General features: G+C 43.3%; 1 protein-coding gene and 1 non-coding gene across 2 annotated transcripts in view; both read left to right on the top strand.

Moving 5' to 3' along the window:
• Positions 1-19918, top strand: part of LOC126411337 (uncharacterized) — a 1112707-nt gene that overhangs the window by 210372 nt on the left and 882417 nt on the right. The gene's annotated exons all lie outside the window — the stretch shown is intronic.
• Positions 3641-3715, top strand: Trnas-gcu (transfer RNA serine (anticodon GCU)). The gene has a single exon. It is a non-coding gene; the product is annotated as a tRNA-Ser (tRNA).

Genomic DNA, 19918 nt, shown 5'->3' with positions numbered 1-19918 from the left:
GTCCTCACTCCAGTCATGACTGTTGCAGCTGTTGAAAGCACCATCACGGGTGAATGAAGCTTCTCTGTGAACACTGCAAAGTGTACAAAGTGCGGCACTACTGCATTGCTGTGGATAATCCATTGACAGAAGTGAATGTGGGGTTCAAAATCCCTTGCACACATTCTTTAAGATAGAGGTGTAATTCCCGTTCCACCAGTACTCTCCAAACTGTCACGTTGACCGGTGCTTATTGCTGGGTGGTCGGTCATACCACCCAACACCATCTCCTCAGAGTTTACTGTTGGGACATGTCTTTGCCGGGAACCATGGCAGGTTCTTTGTGGCGTGAAAGGCCCTGTCGTAAGTTGGTATCCATGGAGGTAAACTCTTTCAAATTAGGATGACGCTGTTGGGAAACCGTTTTCTGTATGTTCGTGCTGCTTTCCGGGAACTACATCCTGCCGCAATGTAGCCTACATTAAATGCATGTCTGGCAACTCTCATGACAAATAACGTTCCATCTTTGACTTTGCGGCAAGCACTGTAGACAGCAACACACATTACCAAGAGCATATCAGAAACTGCCTGATGCAATGGACAACTGACACCAGCGGTAGTGGTGTGTGTGCGGCACAGGTTAATGTGCCAGTGCGATGCATGCGGTCGTCACATCACAAACTTGTCATGAGCCAAGTTGTGTACAGTATGTCAATTTTTGTGGTCAGGGATGTACGCCGTTGATCGCCAGCTGCCTGTTCCGGTGTTAAACAGACGCTAGGCATCTCTGCGAGAGTGCGGATGAATTGCATGCGCTGTTGCAATGCGAGGCGCGTTTTTTAAGTAAGTACCGTTTTGAAATTAAAAAAAAGACATGTTAAGATATCTCAATAATTTTATTTTTACATGAAAGCCTGTACCTTAATCTACTTTTCTACATAATTTCCGTCAATATTGAGGCACTTGTCATAACGTTGTACCAGTTTTTGAATACCCTCCTCATAGAAGTCTGCCGCCTGACTTGTTAACCACTGCATCACCACTGTTTTGACTTCGTGATCGTCTTGAAGACGCTGACCGCCCAGGTGTTTCTTCAAGATGAAACATGGGTGGCCTACGTCACACCACAATCAAAGCAACAGTCCATGGAATGGCGGCATTCAGATTCACCCAGAATAGTGAACTTTAAGCAAACAATTTCTGCCAGGAAAATCATGTGCACAGTTTTTTGGGATAGAAACGGAGTATTGCTTGTGGAATTTCTGCCTCGTAATGGGACAATCAATGCAGCAGCTTACTGTAAGACATTACACAATCCACGCCGTTCAATTCAAAACAAAAGACGTGGTAAGTTGTGTAAGGACTTCCTTTTGCTGCAAGACAATGCCCTTCCGCATGTGGCGAATCAGACAAAAGATCTCATCAAATCTTTTCGGTGGGAAACTCTAGATTAGCCTCCGCACAGCCCCGATCTAGCGCCCAGTGACTACCATCTGTTCCTGCACTTGAAGAAACACCTGGGCGGTCAGCGTCTTCAAGACGATGACAATGTCAAAACAGTGGTGATGCAGTGGTTAAGAAATCAAGCGGCAGACTTCTATGCGGAGGGTATTCAAAAACTGGTACAACGTTATGACAAGTGCTTCAATATTATGTAGAAAATTAGATTAAGGTATAGGCTTTCATGTAAAAATAAAATTACGTGATATCTTAGCACGTCTTTTTTAAATTTCAAAACGGCACTTACTTAAAAAACACGCCTCGTACATACACTGAGATTGGCTGCTGTCGCTTTGGACAATGACTACGAGCTACGTTGTTGTTGTGCGGTGTACGCTGTGTATGTCCATAACACAAAAAATATGCATTTCCGACCGTAGGTTCCCTATCTCAATATAATCAGTTGTGGACCCACAGTCAACTGTTCTACTTGACCCAAAATGTTTGAGACTCTGTATTTAAATCACAGGCGTACACATTACGAGCGAGCACATCGCTGAAATCAGCTGATCGCATGAAATAATTGATCGTGATTCAATACAACAAAGGTCTAAAATAAAATGGTATTTAATAAATCTCCGGGTGTTGCACCCGATATGAAAAACTTATAGTGCTGGTCATCGTTTAATTTTCTCGTAGGAGGCATAACACGATCTTTTCTCACATAACAACTTTCAAAGGACATTTCTGTATGAGAAACCGGCTGTGTGGTCTTCTCTTGTACACAGAATGTGAATGTTGTTACTGCTACCTGCTTCGTACCGTTGTTCCGAAATACTAAGCACTTGCATATCTACTTCGTGCTAATTAGACGTTTATTGCATTCTGCCATCACGATATAGCAACTTCAATAACCATTAGTGTAATTCCCTCAAAGATCGTGCCATTCGACTTCCAACGTCGCTGGTTCTGGCAACATATTTTCGAGAAACTTCAGGGTACCGTATTGCAGCCGTGGCAGGTAGTGAAAGTGGAATGCGTCGACCTATGGGACAAGTAATTGCCGGAACTCCTCGACTCACACGCCGCCGCGGCGCTCCTGTAATACAGACGTCGGCCGCTGTAAAATCACAGATTAGACAGTGAACGCGTTCCGGCCGGCGTGTACAAATAAAACAGAGTGTGTGCGACGCCTCTTCCAGCTTCCAGGGCCCACGATGACTCCGTCAGATACGCGGCTGGGATTCCTGGGCGCTGCGGCAAAGTGTAACTGCCCGGCCGCGGCGGGCGTGTCGCCCGCGCTCGTAATCGGCATTCCTGCCGGACTGGAAGCCCGGCCGCCCGGGCTGATGGGATTGCTGGTGCGAGCAGCCGTGCGTAGGCGGCCGTCCCATGTGCCTCTGCGAGCGAGGCGGCCAGGGGGGGGGGGGGGGGGGGGCGCTCCGTTTCTTGCCACCTCGCTTTCCTGTGCGTGACGGTTAGAGCAGCGGACTCCCAGGCACTGTGGAGTTGTACTCACCTCAGATCTTTCCCGACATGTTTCGCTGCCTCGTAAGTCTCGTGGACCTTCTACTGCTAACATCTCGAAGATTCTCAGGTGGTTTAAACATCTATTGCATAACCACAATAAGAAATGCTCCTATCGTAGCACAAAAAGGGGAATAAGTCCTGGGTAGAGTTGGGGATGTAAAAGAAAAATAAATGGTTCAAATGGCTCTGAGCACTACGGGACTCAACATCTGAGGTCATCAGTCCCCTAGAACTTAGAACTACTTAAACCTAATTAACCTAAGGACATCAGAGACATCCGTGCCCGAGGCAGGATTCGAACCTGCGACCGTAGCAGTCACGCGGTTCCGGACTGAAGTGCCTAGAACCGCACGTCCACCGCGGCCGGCTGTAAAAGAAGAGAGCTACGCTTTTCGGCTTATCTGGCAAAGACATTTGAATCAAAACATGCTGACATATTCGTGCTTTTTTACTTGTTAGTATTATTATTAATATTCCCGAATGATATTTTCACTATGCAGCGGAGTGTGCGCTGATATGAAACTTGTTGGCAGATTAAAACTGTGAGCCGGACCGAGACTCGAACTCGGGACCTTTGCCTTTCGAGGGCAAGTGCTCCACCAACTGAGCTACCCAAGTACGACTCACAACCCGTCCTCACAGGAGACAAGGTACTGACAGAAGTAAAGCTGGAAGGACGGCTTGTGAGTCGTGCTTGGATAGCTCAGTTGGTAGAGCACTTCCCCGCTAGAGGAAAAGGTCCCGAGTTCGAGTCTCGGTCCGGCACACAGTTTTAATCTGCCAGGAAGTTTAAGTATTAATATTAGTACCAATGTCATGTAATATCTATAACGCAAAATGTCAAGTACAGTATGTATGTATGTTGACCGGGGACCTAGAAACGACGGAAAGGCTCCGTCCCCGCCGCAGCCGCAGTGGTCCACAACCCCACGATGACTGCCACAGTCCACTTCATCCCTCCGCCGCCCCACACCGAACCCTGGGTTATTGTGCGGTTCGGCCCCCGGTGGACCCCCCAGGGAACGTCTCACACCAGACGAGTGTAACCCCTATGTTTGCGTGGTAGAGTAATGGTGGTGTACGCGTACGTGGAGAACTTGTTTACGCAGCAATCACTGACATAGTGTAACTGAGGCGGAATAAGGGGAACCAGCCTGCATTCGCCGAGGCAGATGGAAAACCGCCTATAAACCATCCACAGACTAGCCGGTTCACCGCACCTCGACACAAATCCGCAGGGTAGATTCGTGCCGGGGACCAGGCGCTCCTTCCCGCCTGGAAAGCCGTGCGTTAGACCGCGCGGCCAACCGGGGGGCTCAAGTACAGTAACAAGATACATGATGTCATGTCATATAACATGACTCACTTCATCATATATTTCACCATGGCCTTTGTCGTGTGCAGTGTGATGCAACGTGTAATTAAAACTTAGGATGCTCGCAAACCCAGTCTGGGATAGTGAATATTATACATGGGCTAATTGGAAAGTAAAGGCCGGTCGGGTGTGAAATGGAAATCACAGTGCAAATCCGATGAAGCATTGCACAAATGTGTGGGCAGCGTCTCTAGTATTCCCGTCTAGCGCGTCACGTCGCTCCTTTCAGTTCTGAGCGCATAGTGAGCACTTAAAGATGCCTATAAAATACTGTCTCCCGCCAACTATGAGGGCCTGAAGAGAGATTTCGCCTAATGTCATGTCTTTCTTCGTGACAACTCTAGGCCGCACTCTGCAGGGGCAATGAAGATGCTCCTGCAGCGTTTTCGATGGGAAGTGTTTGATCACCCACAATACAGCCAGTAACTGGCTGTCCCAGGATTTCGCCTCTGATCGTATGAACCACTCGCTACGAAGACAACATTTTGGCACAGACAGTGAGCTGTACACCAGCGTAGAGAATTGGCGGAAAGAACCCGGCAGTTGCCTTCTATGACGAGGATATTGGAATGTTTGTAGAATGCTACGAGAACTGTCTAAATCGGAGCGGAGACTATGTAGAGAAGTAGCCGGAAAGTGTAACTAATTGTTGCAAATAAAACATTTTGATTTCCACAGTGGTTTCCGCTTCGCCACCGATCGGACCTTACTTTCCAAATAGCCCTCGTGGATGTACCCACACTCTCGGATACTTTCTATTGTAGATGTATCTCATTATCCAGGAGCACATATTTCTGTCTATTTGTTCTTACGCCCCTGAGCATACATGTAACAGGGGATGAGTCTGAGAGAGTTCACTGCGCTGGAGTAGTAGAATTAACTCGTAAAAAAAAGGACACGATTATGTCAAGATGTTTTGATTTAAATGTTTATGTACCTAGCTCTGCCCAGGACGTACTGGCCTTTTTGTGCTACGATAGGAGCAATTTTCGTTATTTTACTCTACAATAATTTTCACGTTTGACCACCACAATCGATTTAGATTTTTGTTGAATCAGGCGTAAAATGATTCGCTGTAGATTTTATTATTGTCTTTCGAACTGTGTTGCGTATATCGTGGCAAAACAATAGGACGACCATTACTTATATGCATTTGTCCACCGTCTTACAAAATTTGAACCGATTTGTACCGGTTCCAAACATAGAAGACGCGCACGAAAGAAAAAAGAGCCCCTCACAACAAGTGTCAAGGCACATTTTTGAAAGTGAGTTTTCAATTTTATCGTAAGAATGCATTTTTTAAAATTTATTTCACTTTAAACGATTTCCGCACATTCAGTTCATGAAATAACGAAATTTACGAGCTACATTTAGCTCTATTTTAAACCATCGTACCTCGATAATGGATGAAGATTCATGGGTAAAAAAAGACTCATTTTAACTTTATCCATTTATCAACCTCCGTGTAAAGTTTTAAGCGGTTCGTACAAGATTATAGACGTGGCGCGATTCAGAAACCTCATATAAAAACGTTAAACCTTTGAACCTCGATAACTGACGAAAAATCTTTGGCAAAAAAATTCGTTTTGACTTTATCCATTTATCTACCTTCGTCCCAAGTTCGAACAGATTCGTACAAGTTTAAAGTATAGAAGTGCTCTTCAAATCTCCTAAGAAATAAATAAATGAAGTGATTTTGCACTTAAAATTCAAACGAAGCAAGATTTTTTTTCCAAACGATTAAAAATTGTGTTAGACCAATGATTGATACACCGATAGGCCAATCTGAAACGTCATTCTCGCTCCAGTCCTGGGTTATTTAATAGCTTTTGCACATAAAATCCGACCGGTGTGTATGCAAACGGTGCCGACAGCTTAAAATGAATTTCAGCCCACTTACAATCTTTTGCAAAAGGAATTAACCAATTCGCACAATTTGCATGGGCACCAGCTGCGGTTCGTCGCTCAAACCATGCCTAATATACTGTAATGTAGCTAAAGCAAGACAAATGTTCGAATGGCTATATAAACGGCCGCTGGTCCTGGCTAAACCAAAAATTTTTACTCCATGTTCCTAGCTCAAATAGGGATCGTGCAACAGGAACCTCTCAAGCAGTGATTCTTCGCACGGCCTTTTCACACATATCACAACGCTATTAAATTTACTTTTCATTTCCTTCAAATTTATTGTCACTAAGCACAGCTATGATGATCAGTTTACTTGCAGTGATCCACAGTATCTGATCGAGTGTCCAGATCCGTCTGCAATGCAAAACTGACCACCATGTGTCACCAACGGCGGATCCAGCAGTTTGTGTTGTCAGTAGAGAAAGTGTAACAGTAGACTGGGTCGGTCACGAGAGCTTCGGATGTGGACTAGTCATCACACGTCACCTGAGTAACAGATCCAACAGGTCATTTCGACCCTTCTGAAGTTGTCCAAGTGGACGGTTGTGATGTATTGTGAAGTGTGGAAACAGGAAGGAACAACCGCAGAAAAAGCAAGACCAAGTATCTGAAACATGGGACTTAGGGAAGGAAGGATTTGGTATTGACAGGCCCTTACTCAGTTACCGTTGCTTGTTCATTTTTTTTTATCAAGGAAACTTTATTTGGAATCAATTGCATATAACGTTGACAGTAAGGAGCCTTTATCAAATTTGACTGTTAAGACAATATCTAATTAAAAATTCCTTAGACAGATAGCATTGACAGCTGAAGGCCTTATTGACTAGAAATTCAAATTATTTGTCGGCTGAAGGCCCCAATAGTAATAACTCAAAAAACAATTTGTCAAATGGTTCAAATGGCTCTGAGCATTATGGGACTTAACATCTGTGGCCATCAGTCCCCTAGAACTTAGAACTACTTAAACCTAACTAACCTAGGGACATCACACACATCCATGCCCGAGGCAGGATTCGAACCTGCGACCGTAGCAGTCGTGCGGTTCCAGACTGAGCGCCTAGAACCGCGAGACCAACAATTTGACAGCTGAAGGCCTAGGTAGCAAATTCTTACTAAAATATTATAAAAAGAGGACAATTATATTAAGAGACAATATCTAATTAAAAATTCTTAAGACAAATTGTATTCACAACTGAAGGCCTTATTGACAAGAAATTCGAATTATTTGTCGACTGAAGGTCCGAATAGTAATTACTACCGAGCGAGGTGGCGCAGTGGATAGCACACTGGACTCGCATTCGGGAGGACGCCGGTTCAATCCCGTCTCCGGCCATCCTGATTTAGGTTTTCCGTGATTTCCCTAAATCGTTTCATGCAAATGCCGGGATGGTTCCTTTGAAAGGGCACGGCCGATTTCCTTCCCCGTCCTTCCCTAACCCGAGCTTGCGCTCCGTCTCTAATGACCTCGTTGTCGACGGGACGTTAAACAACACTAACCTAACCTAGTAATTACTCAAAACAATTTGATGGCTGAAGGCCTAGATAGTAAATTCTTACTAAAATATTATTAAAGAGGGACAATAATATTAGAGACAATCTCTAATTAAAAATTCTTAAGACAAATTGCGTTCACAGCTGAAGGCCTTATTGACAATCATCACAATCTGACCAAATCAAGAGAGCAAGAGAGAAGTGGGCTTCAGACAGTGCTCCAAGGATCGACATGGGAAAGTTGCTCAAAATCCGTAAACGATGCGACAGGCAGCCAAGAGTTGTATTCACTTAACAGGATGGTAACTCAAACTAGTGACAGTTTAAACGCCGGCTAACACTCTTGCAACATCTACCTAACGTCTGATAACCAGTACAACGATGGAATAACCCAGGCAAGGCGAAACCAGCGGACAGCACTGCGTCTTCTGAATCCGGTGTTTAGAACATCCAGAAGAAGAAGGATCCACTACGACCAAAGTAGTCCAAAAGAAATAAATATCAGAACCACAATCAAGGAGGCTGTCGAACTACGTGCCTTACCGGACAGCAGCGGCATGGTGAGGAAAGGTACGCTTCCGCGAAAATACGCTAACTTCCAGGACACGTAACTGGGGCATTAGCGGCCACTAGGCAGAAAAACACCACTGATTGAACTTCACAAATGATTAATAATAAAAGGTGGAGGACAGCTAATTAATTTAGCCAACTCCAAACACTCCACTCATTGCTGGTAGTCACAGCGACTCTGCGAGCAGCAACGCGTGAAGAAACAGCGTGATCTCAAAATAGTGGAGGTTTCACTACTGGGTTAATGTTCACTCAACGCAAACGTCCTGGGTCCGGTGGAGAACGAGGTTGTGGCCCTCGCAACTACAGCCCCTCGATCCGGCAGTGCCTGCGTGCCGCCAGCAGTCCCGGCGTGTCGTCGTGCTGCTGGACCTCACCGCTGCTCCGTCCCAACCTAACTACCAGACACATTCCGACCCGGAAAACACTTGACGTCCCTCCAAAGATAGTGCCACCGTACTAGATATCGATAACTACTGCTGCTGCTACTCATGGACAGACAATGCTAGCAAACGTCGTGGGGTCACTAAACACAAGAAGAAAACGAGACGCCACTATCCCTATTACACGATGCCAACCTACCAATGCGAGCCACAACATGGCTTAGTATCCTCATGTACTGCCGGACAGAGATCGTCGAATAAAGGGGAGGGTTATTGTAAAAACTCGCATGAAACCAGCAGAAGGAATCGATGGTGAATTCCAAAGTGCTGCCAGTAGTCTAGCACAATCACTGTGCGTAGAGAGTTAAAAAGAATGGTCACTCAGCTCCTCATAAGCCACACATTCTTGTAGTCAATGCGCGACACTTGAGGTGGTATAAAGAGCGAGAGCACTAACCAACGGATAACTTGCAGTGAATCACATGGAGTGACGAAATACGTATGTTATGCCCTGCTGGTATATGATAGACGGGTTTGAGTTTGGCTAATGCCTGGAGACTGTGACCTGCCACCACGTTTAGTGCCAACAGCGAAGTACGGAGGAGACGGTATGATGGCACGGGGGCGTTTTTCGTGATTACGGCGCGCTTCCCTTATTGCGCATAACGAAACGATAAACACGTTCCACAGCATTGTGTACTGCATACTGTCCAGTAACAGTTTAGAGACGATGATTATACCATCACGACAACGTCCTCTGTCGTAAAGAAACATCCGTGAGGCAATGGTTTCTGGACAATAACATTTCTGAAATGTACTGGCCTGCCCTGGCCGCAGTCCGACCTGAATCCAAAGGAACATCTTTGGGATGAGTTTGGACGTCGAATTTGTTCCAAACCCCATCGTCCAATATACCCACCTTCTCTGGTTACGGAACTAGCGGAAGAGTGGGTAGCGATTCCTTTACAGACTTTCACGTATCCAATTGAAAGTTTCTCCAGCAGCTTTCAAGCTGACATAAAGGCGAAGGGTGAACACAGCGCGATATTGATGGCCAATACCTTTGTCCAGATACTTTTTATCAGATAGTGCATATAGATGTAGCAAAACAGATCGGTAAGCCATACGGGTTACGTGTAGCCTAGCAAAAGCTCACAAGTAGCAGTTCAAATTTACAAACATAGATGGCTAATAAGCAAGTAATTTTGAAGAATAAAACGATCAATGCTCGAGAATTAAGAAAGATGAATCCATACGTATTAGAAAAGCGGATGTTTGTATGTTCCACATCTCCTCCTAAACAACTGGATCGATTTCAACCAAACTTAGTACACTTATGACTTACGGCCTGTAAAGAACGACTACGCTGGTAAGAACAATGTCCGTATCGAAGAGGTGTATGTAAAGGTGAAAAAATATCGTAGATTACGACTCGCAAGTAATCAGACCAGTATTTGAAAATGAGAGCACTTAGTGACTTGAAAAAAACTTTAGATATAATTTCAAGCTCTTCCGTGACTTATTGTTGCTTACACCCAGATAAAATGATGGAAGAAAAAAAAATTTATAGCTTACTACAATTAACGGTGTCCATGCTGTAAAACTGCCACGCCACGTACGCTGTTTTAATTTATTAGGTAATTACTAGTAGCTCTATTGACAATAGATTTTTCAGAAAGTTTTCACATATACCACTCAATGCGACTGCAAAAATGTGGGATGTACGACACATAGTTCAGGAGATATGACGTCATAAACACCGAATTGCATGCAACACTGCACGTCATTAATGGCCTTTTAAGTTATTACTTCTTTACTATTAACTGTACTAGCAACTCATTTTGCTGACTGTATTCACATATACCGCTGGACATATCTGCAAAATTATATCAATATACGACACATAGTTCAGGAGATATGACGCCGTAAGCAATGGGCTGCGTGAAAATGCAACTGCAGGGTGAAATTCGCTACAGGTACAGATGAAATACCTGTAGAAATGAGAGATAAATACGTTCAATAATTGTGAAGAACATTTGACGAGCGTGTACGTGAACAAAGCCACAGGTAAAAAGTTCCTCCTAAGCCCATCGATCAAATTCAACCAAACTTGGTACACATATTACTGTTTGGAAACAAATACTGTGGTCGGATATGAACCAGCGACGTCCTCTAGGGGTGGGGGTGATAACGTGGAGAGAGAAGGGGATAGAGGAGATGGACCGACAGAGAGGGGGAAGAAGGAGATGGCCCTACATAGATGGAGAAGGAGATGAACAGGGGGAGGAGGAGAAATGGACAGAGTAAGGGAAGAGGAGGCGATGGGCAGGGAGAGGGGCAGACGTGATGGACACAGAAGGGAAAGAGGAGGAGACAGAGGAAGAGAATGGAGGAGACAGAGAAGAGAGGGAGAGGAGTAGATGGACAGAAATATGGGGAGGAAGACATCTACAGAGAGGGAGAGGGAGGAGATGGACAGACAGATGGGGGGGGGGGGGGAGGAGATGAACTTAGTGGGGGAGAATGAGATGGACAGAGGCAGAAAGTGCGAATGGACAAGGGGAGGAGCAGATGGAATGAGAAAGTGAGAGGGGCAGATGGACAGAGGGGGAAGAGCAGATGTACAGATGGAGGACGAGTAAATAGAATGAGAAAGGGGTAGGAGGAGGTGAACAGAGATTGGAGCTGGTGGAGGTGGACAGAGAGAGAGAGGATGGAAGAGGAGATGGACACAGGAAGAGGGAGGAGCAGAAGGACAGAGAGGGAAGAGGGAGATGGACTAAAAGAAGATTGGAATAAATACATACCTGGGCAAAGTTGGGTACTTAGCTAGTTAATATAGATATTCATCAGAAACCAAATAATAGTAAATTATGTAACTTCACTGCCACTAAATACCTAGGCTCTGATGGGAAATTATATTTTTTATCACCAGTGTAATTTTAATACATCTTTGAAAGTTACACAGATTTAACTAAATGTATGGCTAAGCGAGGTCAGTGATCCAGAGGTATCACGTGTGAATCAGTTTTAAAATATAAATCAAAAGATTTTGTAATTTTTGATAGTTTAGTAACGGAAGTTATCCTTTTATGCTAATAATTACTCCGAGATATCTCTGAAGCAAAGCTGATGCTTGGGCATCTAGCAGAACATTAAAAATTTTACTATCCAAAGTATGCGTTATTCAAGTTGAAACTTTAATCTAGTCACCTTTACTGAGGGAATTCAACGATGTTGATAGTTTTGATGATTTTGATAAGAGCGAAAACGCATTTTACTCGGCGTACCACAACAAAGAAGTAATAATAAATCCAAGTGATTTATCACAGCGGCGTTGGGCAATTACCATTCGACAACTGTAAGTTTAATAACTTCGAAATTTAAGGTTTGTGGCAAACAATAATTTTAACCGGCAACTATCATACTTGTCCCCCTGGGCTATCAGATGCCACTTCTTTAAAATACACAGGGCAAAATATTACAGAGTTCAGGCGATGTACTTAATAGTTGTCGTCACTGCCACGTAAACTAGCCAGCATGATAACAACAAAAAGTGGTATCTAATATGACTCAATGGAAACATAATTTAATTATTGGGATTCAGTGACGTACAGGGTGGCCGAGGGGAAATAGGACACTTTGGTTATTATGAGTTTTGTGTGTGCTTGCGCGATTATAACCTCTAGATAACTGTCCTGCATATATTTCCATTACTTAAACGCCAAGCACAAAAGTATATTTCTTAAGAAGTATATCACACAAATTGCTTCCTTCATTGACGATGCAATGTTAATGACATTCGCTGAAGTTCCTTAGTACGCTCGTAATCATTTCTTGAGGAATGGTTTCTGTTTCTTCCTGGACTGCGCCTTTCAACTCATCATTATTGTGGAGCCACCATGAAAAGCATTCTTGAGAGATCAAACAGAAAGAAATCAGAGGCTGAAAGATCCTGTGATCTCGCCGGGCATGGGATATCACTGAATCCTGAGATTAATCGACGAGCAAAGTAGCGCCTCAGTGCAGACATTGTATTACATGCCGCATGGGCTGCAGACATACCTCTGTGAAACCATATCACGTTGAGACAGCAGCGTCCCTGCAGCGCGTAGTGAAAAAACTGTTACTCAAGGCTGCATTAACTGGCTGGCGGTTGTTGTCTTCAAGAAAATGTGACCCGAAGATTCCAGTAGCAATACAGGTGACGATCTTTGAGCTACACTGTAACTTTCCAGTTTTGTGTCTGGATAATATCGAAGGTTTTGTATATCGCCACCCCCTTTCAAACGGTAGTTCGCCTCATCAGACATCACAAGATTTTTCTGTCCAGTAATGTTATGCAGAAACTGCGGCTACTCACTTTATATCCTGGCCGTAGCTGTTGAGCGACTTGTACCATGGCGACAGACAGACCGCTATGGGCTGCAATGCTGCGTCCTTCGAAATGGCATTTACGTGTCTTATGCTTCACATTGGTTACAGATCGTGTCTCATGCCATCGTTTTGTCCACCTGGTTACTGTCGTTCTGTCTGGTACACGAAAATAGTAGTCTCTTCCACAGCGTACTGAGCGCTGGATAGCCATAAGCTCTGCACACGACAGAACTCCTTCACTGCCTCAATACGTACCTGCACCCGTCAACATTCCGTATTGAACTGAGAGGGATGCTATGTTGATTCGATTAGATGCAATAGATGTCGCGTGTGCATTTGCGCGTTTCGTTAGCAGGACGGCTAACTGAAAATTGTTGTTCCTCTGTAGTAACTTCGCTCTGAGGACTGACTCTGGATTTGTTCCTAATGCCTATCATTGTCCGTACAGGGATATATGGTTATACTTTCTTTGTTGGGCGATTGGTCAATTTTTACTCTAAATCATTTTCTAGCACTTATGAATAAGCAGTGCGCTATATGCCCAACGTGTTGTAGCATAGAATTGAAAAACTCATACGTGGAATATACAATGTTGATATATTATTCCATGTATGAATGAATACATGGAATGGGTTTTTCAACTTTATGCCGCAGCGTGTTAGGCAGGTAGTGTACTGCTTATGAATAAGTGCTGAAAAATGACTTATAGTCCAAATTGTCCAGTAGCACAGAAATTAAAAGGATAACTATAGAGCCTGCTGCAGACAATGCTTTCTTTCACAAAATTACAAAACGTTTCGATACAAAACTACTAAAATTTAGATCTATATAAAAAATGTTTGAAAAATCGGTCAAATGTTTTATGGAATGATTTGTGTAGAACAAAAAACAAAATACAGGGTGATTCAAAAAGAATACCACAACTTTAGGAATTTAAAACTCTGCAACGACAAAAGGCAGAGCTAAGCACTATCTGTCGGCGAATTAAGGGAGCTATAAAGTTTCATTTAGTTGTATATTTGTTCGCTTGAGGCGCTGTTGACTAGGCGAAACAGATGAATCTTTCGTTTCAAAGATTGTGTTTAGTGATGAAGCAACTTTCCACACTTACGGGAAAGTCAACCGTCACAATGTCTGTATATGGGGCACTGAGAATCCGCGGGAAACAACTCAGTATGAACGTGACTCGCCTAAGGTGAACGTTTTCTGTGCCATTTCAGCCAATAAAGTTTTTGGTCCCTTTTTCTTCGAAGGTGCTACTGTAACTGGACTACAGTATCTGGAGATGTTAGAGAATTGGCTGTTCCCTCAGCTCGAACAAGAAGCGCAACAATTCATATTTCAGCACGATGGAGCGCCACCACATTGGCACTTATCTGTCCGTAACTACCTGAACGTCAACTACCCGAGGCGATGGATCGGCCGCCAGGCAGCCCGTGACAGAGCACTTCATCACTGGCCTCCAAGAAGCCCTGATCTTACCCCCTGCGATTTTTTCTTATGGGGGTATGTTAAGGATATGGTGTTTCGGCCACCTCTCCCAGCCACCATTGATGATTTGAAACGAGAAATAACAGCAGCTATCCAAACTGTTACGCCTGATATGCTACAGAGAGTGTGGAACGAGTTGGAGTATCGGGTTGATATTGCTCGAGTGTCTGGAGGGGGCCATATTGAACATCTCTGAACCTGTTTTTGAGTGAAAAAAAACCTTTTTAAATACTCTTTGTAATGATGTAGAACAGAAGGTTATATTATGTTTCTTTCTTTAAATACACATTTTTAAAGTTGTGGTGTTCTTTTTGAATCACCCTGTAGATTAGAGAAACATTTGAGGCACCTCACCTGCTTCATATGATTTCGTGCACCATTCAAAGACACGTCAAATGTTTTGCTAGTCTATTTCATTTCTAACTTTTAGACGAATCATTCCACAAAATATTTGACTGACTTTTCTCATTTTATTTTAAATTCTTCTATTCTCGAAATGTCCTGAATTTAGTACTTGAAAGAAACTCTAATTTTTTTTATGCACAAATTATCTAGGCCTTGAAATGATAAACTTTTTTACACCTCATTTGTCTGCTTACTGTCAGCTATTGTCGAAATGTGCCACATTTTGTACTTGATTTGAAGGAAGCAATTTTAAAAATCAAATATCATACTGGTGGAACATTTTATACGCAAAATATCCTTGAAGAAATGAATTTTCTGACGCTTCACTTACGTAGCCCAGCAGCAGCTGTTCGTGGAATATTCCCATTTTCCTGCAAATCACTAGTAAGGTTTTTATTAATTACGCTGATCACTTCCAAGTAATTCAATATTTTCTGCACAGCTAGACGTCACACTGGACAGATACTCCTTACGGCCATGTACCACTCTTCGTTTGGCTACAGAAATCCTGACAGAAACCCACTGTGTTGGGTCTCGTTTCCGCTCCGTATAAACATTTGGCCCACTAGTAAAAGACACCATCAGATCCCTCTTACAGGTTACCTACCTAACGATTTCCAGGAGCAACAAAAATCTGATTTTCAGTAATTAACATAACTACTGACCGAATTAAAAAGTTTAATTGCTGCCAAAATCTGTTCATTGATAGGTATAATTTTACGTTAATAACCCAAGTATTAAAGTAAGAAACAATGCACATGCCATGAGCAGAGTAACTCACTGGCTTGCAAACTACTGAGACAATATCATGCAGTATTAGCCAATGAGAGCACTTAGTGACTTGCAACGAACTGTAGACGTATTTCAAACCTGTTCGAAACGTTTGCTCGCTTAAGGCCCCCGCCCCCAACCTTCGCAAGAAAGAGAAATGTGTATCGCTTTCTACATTTTTCTGCTGTCCATAGGTTCTAATGGATTACTTCTTTACTACTATCTATATTTACAATACATTTTGCAGACAGCATCCATTTATGAACGTACCTGCAAAATCGTGTCATTGTACAAGACACAGTTCGGAAGATATGACATAAAGATGTAGGAGAGTGAAAGGCCAATTTCACTCAATTTACCGAGATTATACTCATCCATTGTTTGATAATGAGTGCACTTAGCGGCTTATAACAAACTTTAAACGCAGTTTCAAAACTTCTCGCTTTTATATCTTATTTTTATTATCATGAAGCCTATTATTGCGATTATTGTCGTTAACATATGACTATAAGTCCCTAAATTGGGCGTACAAAAGAACGCCCAAAATTTCCTGCAAAGTTAAATTATCTAATTTCAGTATGTCACAAACTAACATGTTATTTTGATAAAATTATACAGTTTTGGAAACAGAAAACTTAGGGTTATAAAACAGTAATATTAGATTATAGAGGAAAATACAGTCTAGAATACGATTATTTTGAACAGGAATAATTTCTCAATCACACAATTCCCTGAAAAATATGTTCTTTAGAAAGATGGGAATGACAGCTTTTAAGTAAACGGCTAAAACAAACAATTATTTATGGAGTCATACTTTTAAGTACTCCTGATTTACATGATTCTTAAATTCTGAATATTCCATTAGGTAAAATATTTGCTGACACATTAATTTAACTGTTATAGCCGGCGCCCTGAAAAATATATATTGAATAATAAAGTTTATCAGACTACAGTATGAACGATAATTTAACAATTTTACATAAGCACTATTCCATATGGAACCATGTTCATATCTGACTGGTCATCAAGTCTGGCAGTTATGCAGAAGACCCGTTTTCGGTACTTCCAGGAGTTTTTCCTTGGTGGCAGGATTGGAACGGGGTGGCCTGAACCTCGTGATAGTAATTGGGGAACTACTTGCATGAGAAGTAGCGGCTGCGAGGTCGAGAAAGCCGACAACGGCCGGGACAGTCGTGTGCTGACCCCATGCTCCCCATACCACATTCAAATGAAACCATTGCCTGAGAGTGACACGGCGGGCGGTCGCTTCCAGTTAAACCCTTTTGGCCCAGAACGTGGTGGTTTTTTTAATATCCTTTATGTGCTAAACAGGTAACAGAAAATGAAAACTATGTTTGCTTAAATATCGTGTTTGTAGCAAGTGGAGCCACTCAGTTTTGCTACGTTTCAAATTGGCGGCGAGTACTTCTATTTTCCCGGATTGGAGTCTGAAAACTAAGACCAGTCAGTCTCTTAAACAACAGCTGGGAACCCATTAAAGAAAACATTGACTCAGTTTCAAAGTAAATAAGTAAAACTATCTTAAGATTTGTGTGAATAATACCACGATGCAGAGAATTCTTCCGGGTTTTATGGCTGTGGTCCATGGAACTCTTCTATTCCTGTCGTTTCGTCCAAAGCTAAATTGGACATCGACGGAGGTGGTCCTGATTGTGCTGAGTCTTGCCGACTCGGCAAGTAGCACCTCCGAAGATGTCCAACTTAGCTTTGGACGAAACGACAGGGATAGAAGAGTTCCATGGACCACGGCCATACAACCCGGAAGAATTCTCGGCAGCTGAAACATCCGGTCGTGAAAGCCTTCATTGTATACAACCACGATCCATCGCACCGAGCGAGATGGTGTAGTGGTTAGTACACTGGGCTCGCTTTCGGGAGGACAACCCACCACCGACCGTTTAGATTTAGATTTTCCGTGATTTCCCTAAATCGCTTATGGCAAATGCAACTTTTGGTTCCCTTGGAGACAACGTTGCTGATTTCCTTCAACATCCTTCCCAAATCCGAATTTGTGCCAAGTTTCTAATGACCTCCTCGCCGAGGGGACGTTAAAATCTAGTCTTCGTTCCTTCCTTCTTTCGAGAAAAAGGACTGTCACTGGCAACTGTCTGATTCTCTGGTGTTTTACACCGTATGAATCTAGAGAGAACGTTAAATGTATCTGTGGTATTGAGCCACATGGCATGATCTTTGGCCCCAAAACAGGATGTGACTGATGCACTGAACGACGCAAATGAGAGGCAAGTCGCTGTTTATACTTTTAAAGTGTTCCAAATCAACTATAAGCGGCAATAATATGAAAACGATACATGGAAAAAAGTAAGTAAAGTGTTTATTATTGCAAAAGAAATCGTAACTATTAATTTATCCCACTATGAGACAAGACATATAAGGCCTTCATGGAAAAGTATGTGCGCTTGCCTACGGAACCGTGATTGTATCCAGTCGTGCACCGCTTCTACTGAAGCAAATCGACAGCCGTGAATGTCTTTCCTCAGGGCTACAAATATGGAGTTCGCATGGACAGAGTTCGGAATCATATAAAGGATGTGTAAGGGCTTCCCAGCGGAACTGCTCAAGCGTAGTCGAGACAACCTAGGTAACGTTTTCGTTCTGGGCATTTGGAGTCGAAGGCGCGCTTCAGTTTTTGCGAAGTGTCCACGTAGCTGTGCGTTAATTATGTCGTCTGTTCCAGAATTTCAATGAGCAGCGGGCCTTTTAAGTCAAAGAAAACGGTCACCATGACTTTCTCGAGCTGCCGTGGAACTTCTTGGTAAGAGAGAATGCACACGCTTCCGTTCGTGGCTTAAACAGTTGCTCGCCAGCTCAAAAGGATGAAACCATGCTTCATCGCCGGCGACAGTACTGGACAGGAAACGATTTTCCTGACCGTGACATCGTTTCAGATGCTGCAGCATGTCCGCATTCTGTTCACCTTCTGCTCCCCCGTCAGGCTGAAGCTCAACGTGAGCCTGCTCTTTTCCACTGTCCGCCGTTGGTCATCTCTGGCGACAGCATCCACCGCAGCAGTGGCAGAAGGGATAATGAGTCGATGAGTCTGTCCTGGCCGACTACTGTGTTTCAGTGACACACAAACGCATGTGACATCCTGTGTTCGCCATACACAGCAGACATTCTGACATGAATTTCACCTCTGGATACCACTTTCTGTAGTCAGAAACCGCATTACAGCTGTCTGTTCCTCTATCTCGGCCTTCGTAGTGAAATCGGATGCACACCTGACCTTACGACAAGCACGTCCAATAGACAAACGGCAAGCCGGTGAAAGTTGCTTACCAATAGAGCCCACTTCTTTACACACACTTACCTGGGTTACCAGTCCCCGCCATGCTCATTAGATTCCATTGTTTCCATTCGACTGCCCCTTATAATTACAAAAAAAAAAAAAAAATACCAGCATGGATGTTTCTACGTTTCACACCTCCTCATAGTCACCTCATCTGCTAGCTGTAGTTCGGATGTTTTTATCGAAATTACGAGTCGGATATGTACCAAATTTAGTTGAAATTGCTCCACCTTTCCTGAGTTATGCGTTTATGTCACCCCAAATACTCAGAGCAATAATTGTTACGTGTGCCAATTTTGACAGAAATTCCTTTATCACAGTCTTTGCACTCCACCTCTCCCCACCCCCCCCCCCCCCCACCCCTCTTCACCGCCCACCATTTTTCCATATGTAGCGTGATACGTCATCGTGACTATTACCAATAAGTCCAGCAATCTCGAAAAATATAAATTCCATACTAATATCGATAGTGATTGAATATTTTTACATGTCACGTCTTCCCACTCTCACCCCACATCCTAGAGGTGTGGGGGCTGGGGTATATTACTTCCACAATATTATTATACAAGTGATTACACAAAATTCGATCGAAATTGCTCTGCAGGTTCCTTAACTAAGCTCCTGTGTCACCCGCTTTTCACCCTACCACTATTGGTGGCAAGTGGTTCTTTGCCCCACAGAAATCTTCGCGGGCGTGAGCACAACAGCTCATAAAAGTTTCATTGCAGTCATCGGATGAGTGGTGCAGGAACGTATAGATCATGAAGAAACAAATATTTATTTTATATACAGGGTTTCCCACTTGAACGAGCCTCCAGAAACAAACATTTGCTTAAAATTCACTTAAAGGCTTTCCATAAAAATCAGGAA

This window comes from Schistocerca serialis, chromosome 1, assembly GCF_023864345.2.
Source record: "Schistocerca serialis cubense isolate TAMUIC-IGC-003099 chromosome 1, iqSchSeri2.2, whole genome shotgun sequence".
Taxonomy (NCBI): Eukaryota; Metazoa; Arthropoda; class Insecta; order Orthoptera; family Acrididae; genus Schistocerca; species Schistocerca serialis.
This window is presented reverse-complemented; position numbering and strand designations above follow the sequence as displayed.